A 14,044-nucleotide genomic window follows, 5' to 3' on the forward strand; every position below is an offset into this window, starting at 1 on the left:
ATCTGACACAAGATGGACGTGGCGGACAGGCAGAGCCCAGGGGACGCAACCGAGGTTGCATATGAGGCGTCCGTTACCAAGAAGGCCATTTACATTTCTCTCTGCGCATTTTCACTGACAGCGACACAATTTCCTGTTCCGTCTGGCGAGCTTTTGACTGCGAGTCAGGGACTGAAATGTAATCTTTGGGTTGGCGGCGTGCTCGGACTCCCCAGAGTATTTCCACACCAAAACCTTAAAGTCTGCTCGGGTAATCTTTTATTCCGGAGGTCTGGGCTGTTCCTCAGCTCCAGAGATGGTGGAGCACTTTAAACCAGGCTGAATAATGTCACAGCTGTGAGATTACTCCACTGCAGAACCATCCACAAAACCTGGACGCCACCACTACAAAGCATGGGCAGAAAAGCAGGGGCTTTGTTTGAGATGCTCACTATATGGATTTTAATATTAAGAGTCTCTAATAATAAATCGACACCATCGTAATAAACACAGTTTTCTCCTCTGAAAGCCGTTTAATTTAATGTGTACTAAAAGACCAAACAGCGCAGTCTGAGCGTGTCGCCTTTATTGTGCTTTAACGACAGCTTCTCCAAACTTTCTGTTTGCCTCCTGCTGATGGAACATCACGAGGAGCTCGTTTTATACCCCATAAATCTGTGCACCTCCTTTATGAAGCATCTTTTTAGGAAGAGACTATTTTACCTGCAAATGAAGAGAGTTACTTCTGAATATTTATTTCTGCGGCGTTATGAGTGTGCGAGTCGACCTGGACCGGAGCCGGGGACGAGGTGTTTGAGGTCATGTTGATTTCTCGGGAGAAATGCTCTCGATGGGCTTTTGTAACGAGGAAACACGATCGCTCCGTGCTGCCACTGTGATTTATGTTCAGACAACAAATCACTGAGCCTCAAACATCATGACGCTGTGCACGCCGTGCACTCGGTGACGGTGAGTGGCACAATTTAAATAGATATGCGACTTATCTGTGCTGCTGATACGAGGAAATGTGGAGGATTTCTGCTGCGGAAAGCTGCCGGCTGTTTATTGAGGACAAAATTACATCTTCAGCCAAATCAAACGTTCTCTTTAGTCACTCTGAGCTGTCCGGGCTATTGCTGCTCAATAAAAAAAAACAGCAGTAACCACAGAGGCTTGTGGGTCGTACAGGTGTGAGCAGGTAAAGTCAGGGCTCGATGCAGACCCGCTTTCACTGAGACAAGCAGAGAAGCTTTCTTCAGAGAGTTTCAGTCTGAGACAACAAACCTCCACAAAGGCTCAACGCTGTCGTCTGTACTCATGAAGGCACAACACCAAACGTTCTCACGATCATGGTACAACAAAAAACAGCTGACTGTTTAGATTCTTTTTCTGGGATTCACGGAAAGAAAAGAAGAATCAGCTGATTCCAGATTCACCGACATGTGAAGCGGGCTTTAGTCTCAGCTTACCTGAGGTTACATATGTGCTGGTTAACACGCCAGAGGAAGCAGAGCATGATGGTCCAGTATAGTGTCCTGTTGTTTCTGTTGTTTCTCCTACGACAGCGTGACCTTTGTTAGGTTCAGAAACACCCTCCCCCCGCCGCCTGGCTCAGCGATATAAGGACACATTAAATCAAGATAGGACTGCTCTATTAGGAAGGGAGACGGTCTCATGCTACATGTAGATAACCTTGTGTTATTAGCTCCCTGATGGCCAATCAATACAGCACTTCCTAGCTGCTGAGGATGAACCAAGTCCCTCACCTAGATAATCATCTCTTACTGTCTGAAGCTGAATAATTGGGGGCCTCTCAATCCCAGCGTTGTTGACAGGAATGCTTTGCATATTAAAAACGCTGCACTAACAGTCTATCACTCTGAACAGAGCATAAACATGCATATACATAATATTTGGAGATAATTGAGCTGGGATGCATTCCCGAACCCAGAGGAACCAAAATAGCTCGATAAAACGAGGCCGGGATGTATGGAAGGACTGCTGTTTACGACTGTCTCAGGAAGACAAGTGCAGCAGCGAGCCGAGTCTCTGAAGGCCGTTTCTCTGTGGAGTGGAGACATCATCTTCCCACTGAGCAGCTGGTCCCCAGCCAGTGGGACTGACATGGATGATGACGGTGATGATGTTTAAATGAAACGCTCCCTGTCCATCTGTCCAAGCTTTTACTGCTTTTCTGTGTTCTCGCTTCCTCGTGTGACCACAGTCTCGGGTTATCCATTTCCTGTTCTACTCATAATACCTTGTGATGTCACGTATTCAAACAATAAAGAGCGGCAGTGAAGTAAAGAAGCTGCCTTCAGAGCTGCCATACTTACTTCTCTCAGTGAGTCTCTTTAATTACAGCGATCAGTGACGCAAACATCTAAATACATTCAGGGAGATCACAGAGGCACCCTAAAAGAACACCACCGAATATAACCCAAAGACGAGTCTCTCTGCTGAGGTGCTTATGGGACAAGGCGTTAGAGAAGCTCAAACAGAACAGATGTTTTGATCCTTCCAGTTGTTTTTGTTAAACTCTTCAAAGAAATAATTTTCTCCCAGGCAAGAAATTAAATTCCCCCACTGTGTGTCTCTTTTTGTCCCGTCTCCCTCCCCTCACCCCAAACAATGGCTGCCCCTCCCTGAGCCTGGTTCTGTTGGAGGTTTCTTCCTGTTAAAAGGGAGTTCTTCCTTCCTTCTGTCATTAAGTGCTTGCTCATTGGGGCGTTCATCTCTGTATTATTGTAGAACAACAGTGTAAAGCACTTTGAGGTGACAGTTTGATTTGATTTGGCACTATATAAATAAAATTCAATTGAATTGAAATGTGACCACTGACATATTACTTCTCTGTGTTATATGAGTCAAAGGTATATGGACAAAATGGTGATGGGTAATAGGTGACGGGATATAGTAGTGGTGGACAAGCAGAGGAAGACGGCTGTGATGCAGTGATACTGAATGACAGGAACATCAGGAAGAAGGAACACGAGAAACTGGAGAAATACCAAGGGCTCAGAGAAGAGCTCGAGAAGATGTGCAGGGTGAAGGTAACAGTGGTCCCAGTGGTACCCTATAATTTCCTTGGGGATTAATAAAGTATTTCTGATTCGGATTCTGAATCAGAGCACTAGGTGCAGTGACTCCCAAGCTAGCCGAGTGGCTCCAGCAGATCCCAAGAACAACATCAGAGATCTCTGTCCAGAGAGCGCAGTCCTAGGAACACCCTCAAGCTCCCAGGCCTCTGGTAGAGGACCCAAGCTTGAAGGACAACAGGCCGCCCACAGGGGCAACAGGGGAATTAATTTTTTTTTATATGTGGCACTATTATAAAGATAAATACATGAAAATATTTGCCCCCCATTTTATTTTTATGCTTAAAGTCACTTTCTTAGGAAAGACTACTGTTATTGTCTATTGTGCTGTAATATATGTTTCGCCAGCAGAGGGCGCTCAGTGTCTTACGCATCAGCAGCTGACAGCTCAGTAGAAGAAGTGTGGTCAGTACGTGTTGAGGCAGCGTACAGCCCACGTACCGAGTGGCTTTTGTTAACCTGCCTTCTCTGTTTTTTACAGGTAAGCTGGGTTGAAAATAATATATAAGTTATAGACAAAAGTAGCAATCAATCATAAACGTCTTACAGTGTAACAGATGTCGAGCTAAAGAGTGAATTCATGAGTTTAAGGGTTCGTAAAAATGAATCGCCACCAGATGTCTGCAAAAATGGCGGACTCGCAGTCCGTGGCGATCGTGGTAATGAACCCGAGAACTGTTTCATGTCTTTGTGAGTTAAAAGGATATAAGCTAACTACTGAGGGATGTACGTGACGACAGTGAAAGCACGAGCTTATGGCCAAACCTTCTTTGAACAGAGTCAATGTGTGGAAACGGAAATGGTAAGCTAAATGTAAAGTCAGGCTAGTGGAGCACACGTGTTACTATACCTGTGCTAATTCAGTTATTAGACTGTGCTGTAAGTCTGCAGAGCCGCACTGTGTATTTTTTGGACAGTTTGAGAAAATGTAAATCGCTTTATGTTCTTTTCATTAAGAGCGAATGGAACAGAGTTAGAAAACAACTTAATGAATTTCCTCAAAATTGATGTGCTTTGTGAATGGGGTTTTGGAGTTGACGTCACGCCACAGTGCATTGTGGGAGCGCGGCACCATTGTAGCAGGCCACGAATCAAAACAAACACTATGTTGGAAGGAAGATTTCTACAAACCACACTTAAAAGCAGCTCAAAAGAAAAAGGACGCTATGGAGACAGATTGCGTCCAGATGCAAAGAGACGGTACTTGCAAAAAATAGCGTGCATGGGAAATGTGGACCCGTATGAAATAACGGCAGTGGAGTAGAAACCCTGAAGATCAGTCGCGATTGACTTAGCCTGATATATTTTCCTACCTTGTCTGTGGAGTAAGCGCATACACGGCGAACCAATTTCGCAATTATAAATGTTTGGAGGCGCACATCCAGTTCACCAAGGATCGGGTACAAGATTTGGCTATTTTTAAGCCTCCACGTCGTGACTACGCCGTCATTCAAACAAAGGTAAGTCAGCTTGAGTACTGCGAGTAAAATGTGTTTGATTTTCCCCCGAACATTCACATTAGTGCAGCATAAATTCATTCATGAGGGGGAAATTACAGTGAGAACATGTTGAGGCTCTGTTAGATAGATAACATAGTGAGTTCAGTGCATTGATGTGACATTGTCCTGAAGGATGTAGTTATTCTCTATGGTTAAAGAAATTTCACTAATTAATTTACATTTATTATAAATAATCCTACTTATACATATTGCTTAAGTGTTTGTCCTGTGTAACTACAAATATATTCTATTTTGGTTTTATACATTGATCAATGACCTGCAGAATCTCCTTATCATATTAAGTGATTCATAATTGTCACTTAAAGTCAAACTTTATGCTTTCTCCATCTTGAAAGTGATTACATCCTTGCATTACATACTTTAGGTTAATTTTTTGCTGGCAGATTAAAACAACAAAACCAAAAACAGGCAGATTTAGAATATAGCATGCAGCGTCCTATAGATGATACATAAAAACACTTTATTTGTTTCATTTATGATAAATGGATTAGAAAGTAGATAAAACACATCGGCCTTGCCTCATTAAAGTTCTTGTCTTTAAAGAACTTTGTGTGTGTTTCAGGTCCTGCACTCTCAAAGACTGAATGAACCAGCATTGCAGCTGTGGGTCACTGTGAGCATCACAGGGAAGGTTGAAGCCGCCCACTGCAGCTGTATGGCCGGAGTCGTGGAGACCTGCACCCACGTCACTGCTCTTCTGTTTAAAGTAGAAGCAATAGTGTTGATTCGTGGCACAAGGACTGTTACAGATGAACCTGCATACTGGGCTTTGCTGGGTAATGTGACCAAGATACAGTCAGTGGTTGGCTATAAGATAGACTTCTCCTCTTCAGCTGCCCAAAAAGAGTATCTCAATCAAAACATAAACAGACCATCTGTAGTGACAGGGAAAAGAAGCCGTCCTCAGAAAAGAAAAATTCCACCTGCTACTGTGAAGGAGTGTTGTCTGAACTGATGGGAAAATATTTCTCCAAGCATAGTTCTGTTCTGAATAACCGATGATGTTGTATTTAGGGGTTTACATTTATGCCTCAAGTGCATTGCCATGTAAATAATTTGCATTTACTGAATATGTACTTACTAAGTACCACTGTTCAAAAGTTGAATAAAGAAACAAACGTTTGCCTTTTTTAAAATTATTAAAACCACTTTGTAGAACATCACATCAGTTACAATGTAGATTCCATGTTGTTTATAGTATACAAATGACAAAATGTTCACATAAAATCATGACAGCATTTAAATAATATCACCCACTACTAGCATTCTGTTATTTACTGTCACTACATATACAGCACAAGACTTTTAAGAGTATTAAACGAGCATTTTCCCTGGTTTTACTACCACACTGGGGCACGTTCACCCTCACATGGAAGATGTAATCTGATTGGCATGGTGGTATGTAGCATGTAGTTTGAAGCAGGGATTTCGGAGTGCCCCATGTGTAGGAACCCACTCAGGATTTGTTTCATCCATTTCATAGGCTGGTTTGCCTGCAATAATGAAAAACAATTAGCAACTCTATAAATAGAACGTAAATCTACAAAATCACTCATTAGGATGTTTGTTCTAATTTGCTATGACCTCAGAGTGCATTGAAAATGAAACTAATAGGTTATAAAGAGTAATATGAACTTATTTAAATCTCACCTTAATGAAAATGTCTGGAGCACCAACAGATATCTGGGGATGGTAGAGAACTGGATATCAGCTCGTCTCACAGCTGCTATCCAGGCTAGATGCCTTCTTTTGGTAACATCCAATACATGAGCTCCCTCACATTGCTTCCAGGTGGAAAAGGATAAAAACAGAGCCCATTTTCCAGCTTATTCCCTTCCCGATCATGCGATATAACATTACAACCGACAACACAGCAAACGCGAACTATTACTTATGCTTTTGCTCCTTAGCCCTTTGTTTGGCCTGCTAAAATGGCGCCTCGGCGGCCACGCCCCCTCCCATGACATCACGCTCCAAAGCCACCTGGTGGACAAATACCGCAACTGCAACTGTTAAGGTTTCAAATTGTTTGTGAGCCATGCTGTTGTCAATTTGGTATGTGTATTAATGAAAACATTCTCATAGTGGTAATTGTCAACATGTGTTTTGATTGTAAGCAGTACTAGCATGTATCCTGAAAGTTACAGGCACTTTGATGCATGGCTAGTAACTTTATTCACGAGTAGCATTTTTAGTTAGCATGCTAAGCTAATATTCGTTAGCTAGTCGGGTGCTTTTTGACTTGTACTCAGCTCTGTTTCTCTGTGAGATTGTAATTGTTCTAATTCTTAACGGAACTGAATGTTTACTTTGGATCAGGTAGGCACTGTTAAGTACAAGTTTTAGTTGATGCTGTTGTATTAAAAATGATGAAGAATGATGTTTGTTTTATAAGAGAAAAGCTGTTTTTATATGTTATTGTTGTTGTTGGTTAGGAAAAAGGAGATATAATGTCTCTCATTTCTCAGTTACCATAAGGAGAAAAATAAATAAATAATACTGCCACTACATGATCACAGGTTTGGTTTCAGCTAGAACTTTTAAAGAAAGTCGATGTTGTGTTGGAGAAATATATATTAGTCTTTTGTTAAGTGTTATGTTTGGGAAAAAAAGGAAAATACTCCCAGGCTGGTGAACTGAATGTTGCAGTTGCTTTTCACACTGTTGATGACGACTGTGTGCTGTTTTCTTTGTACCAGTTGCCAGAATAAAGAGGGAGCCCAGAGTAAGGGCAAGTCCAGCGTTGCAGTGCCGTCCTTTCTACTTGGGCATATCACACCACATGCACCATAGACTCACAGAACAGCAGCAGCTACACGAATACTGTAGAGATATATTAAAAAGCATTTATTTAAACTGAATCTAGTTTGATAAATGCAGTTCAAATTGATAAATCGGATAAAACAGTAGTTAAAAACCGTATAAAGCTGTAGTCAGAGTTCATGTTGGTATTCGTCCGTACAATAAAATGATTTTTGTGATTCAGTCGGTTCATAAAAGTGATATAAAACTGTATAAATATAGAGAAGGTAATCTTGTTGGTTATAATAGGAACTGGTTCAGTACTACTGTGTTGTTGTTTTACAGTGCAAGTGTAAAACGGTGTAGAAGGAGTGTTGTCAGTACGTGATGAGGCAGTGTACTGTTAACCTGATGTTTCTGTTTTTTACAGTTTCTGTAAAAATTAATGTTGCACTGGAGATGAGTTGGCCCATCGTTTTCTACAGTGTAACATTTAACACCCAGCTCGCACCTGCGGGCGGTTTATCCTTCAAGCTCGGGTCCTCTACCAGAGGCCTGGGAGCTTGAGGGTCCTGCGCAGTATCCTAGCTGTTCCCAGGACTGCGCTCTTCTGGACAGAGATCTCCGATGTTGTTCCCGGGATCTGCTGGAGCCACTTGAAGGTATCGAAGAATCCATAGGTCCCTCATCCTATTCATGTAACCCCTTCCCCAGGGTTACTTGCATAGTAGCATTCCAACAACGCCCTGTTTTCGTGTCTTGCCCACCGATGCCTTCTTGTTCCAGTAGCCCACTTTTCGTCAGGGTGCCCTGGTTCCTCAACACCTGGCGCGGACCTTGTTGATCCGAGCGACGTCCGAGCCGGCATGCCTTCATATTTATCTGTTACGCACTGCTGGCATGGTCTCTGCGCACAGAAAATCTGCGTTGCGCACAAAAAAAATCTAACCTGAATTGCAATTAAAATTAAAAGTTTAACAATTCTGTTTTGCACTGTTAGTCAGTGAGTGACTGGCTGCTCCCGTAAGGGATTAGAACGATGCCACCTTATCCCATAGTCCAGCCAATGATGCGATTCACATTCGTATATACGCAGCTAATCCACGTGGTTGACAGGCTCTGACAGCGTCCTTATGTGCCGACACTGGTGTTTTAGCGAGCAAAGCGGCTGATGTGGAGTGAAGCCACGTTAATGACAACGTGCACAACCATTTGAGATGTGAGCAGGACAGACGGAACAACTGAAAAGTGTGGACTTTATACCAGTTTTTAAATTGTGTTGATCGGCCACGTAAAACCAGAGTTATGATAAAAATAACTGCACTGTTTGGTTTTCTTCCTGAATACTGTCGTTGTTTATATTTACTGCGGGAAGAAATGGTAAAAACGGCGTTTTATAAGGAAAATGCTCGAAAGCCTGTGAGCAAAAACCCCCACCCTTTCCTATTGGTGGAAAATGTACCATGTTGACCAATCAAAAAATTATATGGCAACGTGGCATCTAGTTGTTTAGGAAGGGGGAAGTTTTAGGAGTGATGGCGTGGTTTTGAGATGTGAGAGATTTGGGTCATTTTGCGCAAATCTTGTGTAGTTAGTGTGTAGTTAGTGTGTAGTGTAGTCAATAGTTTTGTTGTGTCAGAACAATGAGGCGACTGCTGAATGTTACAGGTGTTACAGCAGTGATACATCTGCTGCTGTCAGGCCTGCAGGTATCAGGCTGTTGTTCTCCTTCATCTCATAGTGGACAGAAATTATTTTTTGGAGCGGCACAAATAATTTGTGTGGCATCAGATTTGATGCAGAACAGCTGATTGTTCTGTAAATAGTTTGAAAGGTTTATTAAAAAATTGCTTTGGCTGCATTTTTAGGTAAACAGCTGCCAAACACTTTGTTGTTTGCATAACTCAGTTACTTTTTTGAAGTAGCTATATAATTAATTGCCCAACACTGGTCATTATTTACTGTATTTTGCAGACAGAGAGTTACAGACTCTCTCCCAGACCACAGACTCATCATACAGTCAGAGCTTTATAAAAGAAAAAAAAAGTTGTTTTCATACTTCCAATAGTGTTAACATGCTGCACAGGTCATGAACAAGATTTTTTACATTTTCATTGTAATTGGGCTAAAACACTTAATTAAAAGTCTAACATAAATGCTGTAATTTGATTATTTTAATAAACGATGTAACTTGGATGGATTCGATGCTGGCGTGACCACAGTGCACACGTCTGCTGTTCCTCACAGTGGTCCAAGGGACCGCTCAGGGAGTTTGTGTGTTCGCTCAGACACATGAAAAATTAGGGGGGAACATTGCATCCGTGCTGTTTTTACATCTAGACTGGATTACTGCAACTTGTTATGTTGTTGGATTGAGCCAAACACGACTGCACCTGCTAGACTCAGGGAACGTGGTCATGTTCTTAAGATATGATTGACTACGATTGGCTCTTAGAGGCGACGGTGTATTTTCAGTCACAGCCCTAAAACTCCGGAGTTGTCTCCCTCGCTTCTTTTCATGAGCTTTTGCAGCTTCAGACTAGCTTTAACTTAGTATGACCTTTTCCCCAGGGCATCTCTTTTACTTTTATTATTTTCATTTTTATTATTTACTGGTTTTAATTGGTCAGTCTTGTTTGTTGATGAGCTTACCGGTCAGTGTCTGTTGTGTTTGAATGTGCTGTACAAATAAACTGTGGAACTATTTCACAATTAGAGCTGGGCGATAGAACGATAACGATATGTATCGCGATATAACTTTTACTCGATAGAGAAATTAAGCTATCGCGATAGACCTCGCCGCTCTTGTCCTCTTAAAAAAAAAAAAAAAAAAAAAAAAAGGTCAGCCAATCTAAATTAAGTAGCGCAGAGCCGAACCAATCACAGCCGCAGCGTCACGTCGCGTGACTTGTTACATACAGCACAAGTGCCAAGCCGCACGTGTGTTTGTTTGGGAAGCAGCCAGCGGGTAATGGAGGAAATGAGTGTGCCGACTAGAAAAATCAACCGAGCGTGACCGAAGAGAAAACAGATGATGGTTCCAACGCCGGAGAGATTGTCGAACGGAAGAGCCATAGAAGTTCCGTAGTGTGAAGGTATTTCGGCTATTTCAAGTCTGACGAAAAACAGAGTAGCGCGCACTGTAAATTGTGCCGAAAGCAAGTCTGGAAATACAATAAACTGGTGCATGCGTCACACTGTGCGCCACGTTATTGTTTCGGTGAAATGAATTTCTACAATACTGTTAATTCTACTCTCTGCAGTGTTTAAATGCTTACATATACACACAGTTACTGTCCGTCCACACATACGACTCGGTTCTGCTTCTATGCCCCAGCTTTGTTTACTTTTTCCCACCGAGGCTTCTAGACTTCTGATTGGCCAACATTTCTGCACGGTTAGGAATCTAGCGCCACCTGCTGCTTTGGCATGTTCATAGCAGCGTTTTCCTTCATTTCTGCCTTTATGTGTGGACGGGATTATTTTTAAAACGAAAACGGAAAATCTCCGTTTTCAAAAATACCCGTGTACGTGTGGACGTAGCCTCAGTCTCTGACTGGAAGCGCTAATTCGTCATTCGGCTTTTGTCAGACTAAAGTAACTGTTAAAACTGTTTGAAAAGCTCAGCTATACAACAAGGAGAGATTAAGAATTTCCTTTTAGTTCTCAGTTTATTTGATATTGACAAAAGTTAGTCAGTTTTGTCTGTTCTTCTGTAAAACAAACTAAGATTTATTTTTAGAATTAATATTTTGTTTCTAAGTGGAATTGACAATTTAGTCTGTTTTGTTTGTTCTGTTTTGAAACTTAAACGCTTTAGAGGCTGCCTTTTGTTTAGTTTGCAATATTTGCCTTTATTTATCTGAAAAAGTCTCATCCTTAAGTACATCTACCCTGTTGAACTTATTATGGGAAATAAATATTTAAATAAAAACAAGCTGCTGATTATTTCACATTTTACTTGTGAGCAACGGCACATTTAAATCTTACAAATATAGTTATTTGGCTTATATCGTGATAGATATCGTTATCGCCTGAAATGAAAAAAACATATCGTGATATGAAAAAATCTCATATCGCCCAGCTCTATTCACAATATTTTGCAAACGCTTTCACTCAAAGACTCACAAAGGACTCAGAATTCATGTTTAATTATGTTGAAATGGCATCTTTACTTCAGAAAACGACAGTGTGCCTGCGCTCTCAGCTTAGTTTGTACGTAAAGCAATAGAGGTGACATCACTACCATCAAGAAGTCCACCGTGCACTAAAAAAACCCATCGCACTGATCATCATCAGCGTGTTAACCAGCACTCGCACACCTACACAACACGTGATGTCCTACACGTGCTTTCTGGTTTTACCTGATAAAACTCCAACAAAGCATCTTTAAAATGAACGTGTGGAAATAAATCTGAATTCCTACCATCTCCGTTTGGCGGTCCGTGATGCACTCACAGCTCCCTGCGGTGTGGCAAAGCCAGCAGACATATCAGGACGCCAGAAGTGAAAGTTCAGATGGAGAGTTTTAAAACTGAAGGACTGATGGTAACCCGGCGCTGCCATCCACCTCTTTTGTCTAGACGGGAGTTTCTGGAGGTCGCTCAGTGGGTCTCTATGGAATCAGACGTTGGCAGGCGGGGTAAATTTTATATAGCTGTCATGTCTCCGTCTCTGCCTCCCATGGTGATACTGAGGGCATGAATGTTTGTGCCAGCCTTACAAGGGCAACATCAAACCGCTGTGTGAGTGTCAGAGTGAGAGGAGGGCTGCTCTAATATCCAAACTTATGGAGATAACTGCCAGAAGTGACAGTCAGCCCAGCTCCCACCCACGGGAGCGGCTGTTCCTGGGGCACGACTGTGGCCGAGCACCAAGGGACTCGAAGCTAAGCCTTCCACTTGGAGGGGTTGGGGGTGGACGCTGTCATCGCTGGATCAGTAGAGGAAGAGGACTCCATGGACCGAGGTTCAGTACAGAGCTCTCAGGGGATGATTCACATGGAGCACAGAAGCTGCGTACAGCACAGACATTATAAACCGCAGCATCAGCTGCTTTAGGAGTGCGTGAAATGTTTGCCCCATAGGCTGAGGTCGAACCTTAAAGAGCTCGAACACCAGCGGGAGCAAAATTTCAGTTTAAAGACCCGTAGACCCCCCCCCCCCCCCCTCCCCCACTGCACAGCTTCCTGCCAACAGAAGCAGATTTAAAAAAACAACAACAACAAAACAACTGATATTAAAATTCAGTTTTGTTTGTATTCCGCTAAATCACAACCACAGTCATTCCCTGCATACTGTGTGCTAGCCTCTGATTGGTTGGCAAACACACCCAAAGGCATCATAGGAATTCTCTGAGGCATGCTAACTAAACAGGAAGTGCTGTTTCCTACACAGGATGGAGGCCTTCAGTGTTGGCTCTGCCATGGTGTCCTGTAAAGAGTTTTAGGACAGTGATGGAGCTTCTGTCAGAGTCATTAGTGGAACAAACTGCTTTGAGGATGATGTAAGCGTTGTTGTGCAGCAGCGATGTTGAACCTGCTGTAGATATCGAGTGCTGTGAAAGCGAACGTGACCTCTGTGACCCCGGGCTGGTTTCTGTGTGAACATCAGTCACACCACATGTCTGGAGGTCACTGTGGGTGTGTTTGAACTGGGTCACAGCATAGTTGCCAGCTTCCTGCATTAAAACTGCTGTTAAGCTAAGCTAAAGCTAATCTTTGGCCTATAATGAGTGTCTGTAACTTTGTGCATTTTTACACAAATTGCCACGTGACAACACTACTGTGAAAGTAAGAGGATGATAAGATGTACGAGTCACAGTGAAGACGGCGTTCCTCCTTCAGTGCTATTAGACACAGATTCTCTGAAACTCTTTCTACTCGAACATTTTCCCTCATGTGTTGTTTGTTTTTCTGACACTTCCCTCCAAACTTTCTTGTTGCCGTCCCTTTAGATTGAGAACGATTCCGATCATCAGACCATTCGGTAATTATTAAAGATGCAAGCTAACCTGAACCAAGTCTTCGCCTGTTCTGTAGGGGTGGCTGGAGGTCAGGAGGTTGAGCAGGTCTACTAATCTAAATTGATTCAAAGTAGGGCTGAGCGATATGGCCTAAAATTCATATCGCGATATAATTTGAAGCATGTGCGGTAACGATATATTCTTTTCTTCTGTATAACATATTTTCCACACTAAAAATCCTTTAATTTTCTCAAAAATCTAGAGTGTGCCTTATGTATGAGTTCTGGTTGTGCTTACTGACCTCGAACCGATTTTGGCTGCAGAAATCTGTTAAAAAATGTTTTAGTACAACTTTGGTAAGCTGCACTGCTTGATGGATTGTCAGAGCATTACGGCTGCCGTAGTGAGGAGCTTCGCGGAGTAATCTGGGTCCAAAACTCCGTCCCCTTCAGGTCCCAAAGTCAAACGAACACTAAGAGTTAAAAATGGTCTAAATTCTTTCATCTTTAATTAAATCATCAGCGTTGCTGCTTTATCGGGTGTAACAATAAATTTTTACATCCAGGCATCCATGAAAACAGAAGTTATTAAATTTAACGGTGTTAGAAGTTAACAGGAAGTTTTTTTCCACTCGATAAAAGGTAATGTGAGGGATTCTGGTGGTCAGGGACAAATGCAATCGCATAGCAGGATGCTATACACGGGGCAAACTTCAGTCAGGAGAACAACTGAGATCATTCA

At 42.3% G+C, this 14,044-nt stretch overlaps 1 long non-coding RNA gene across 1 annotated transcript in view; it reads left to right on the plus strand.

Annotated features, from left to right (window-relative positions):
* Positions 1-3,462: 3,462 nt before the first annotated feature.
* The window catches only part of LOC143416894 (uncharacterized), a 95,146-nt gene continuing 84,564 nt past the window's right edge, over positions 3,463-14,044 (plus strand). Inside the window, exon 1 of the long non-coding RNA XR_013097162.1 lies at positions 3,463-3,558. This is a non-coding gene — a long non-coding RNA (uncharacterized LOC143416894). The remainder of the gene's footprint in view (positions 3,559-14,044) is intronic.

Source organism: Maylandia zebra, linkage group LG1 (assembly GCF_041146795.1).
Source record: "Maylandia zebra isolate NMK-2024a linkage group LG1, Mzebra_GT3a, whole genome shotgun sequence".
In the NCBI taxonomy this organism is placed as follows: domain Eukaryota; kingdom Metazoa; phylum Chordata; class Actinopteri; order Cichliformes; family Cichlidae; genus Maylandia; species Maylandia zebra.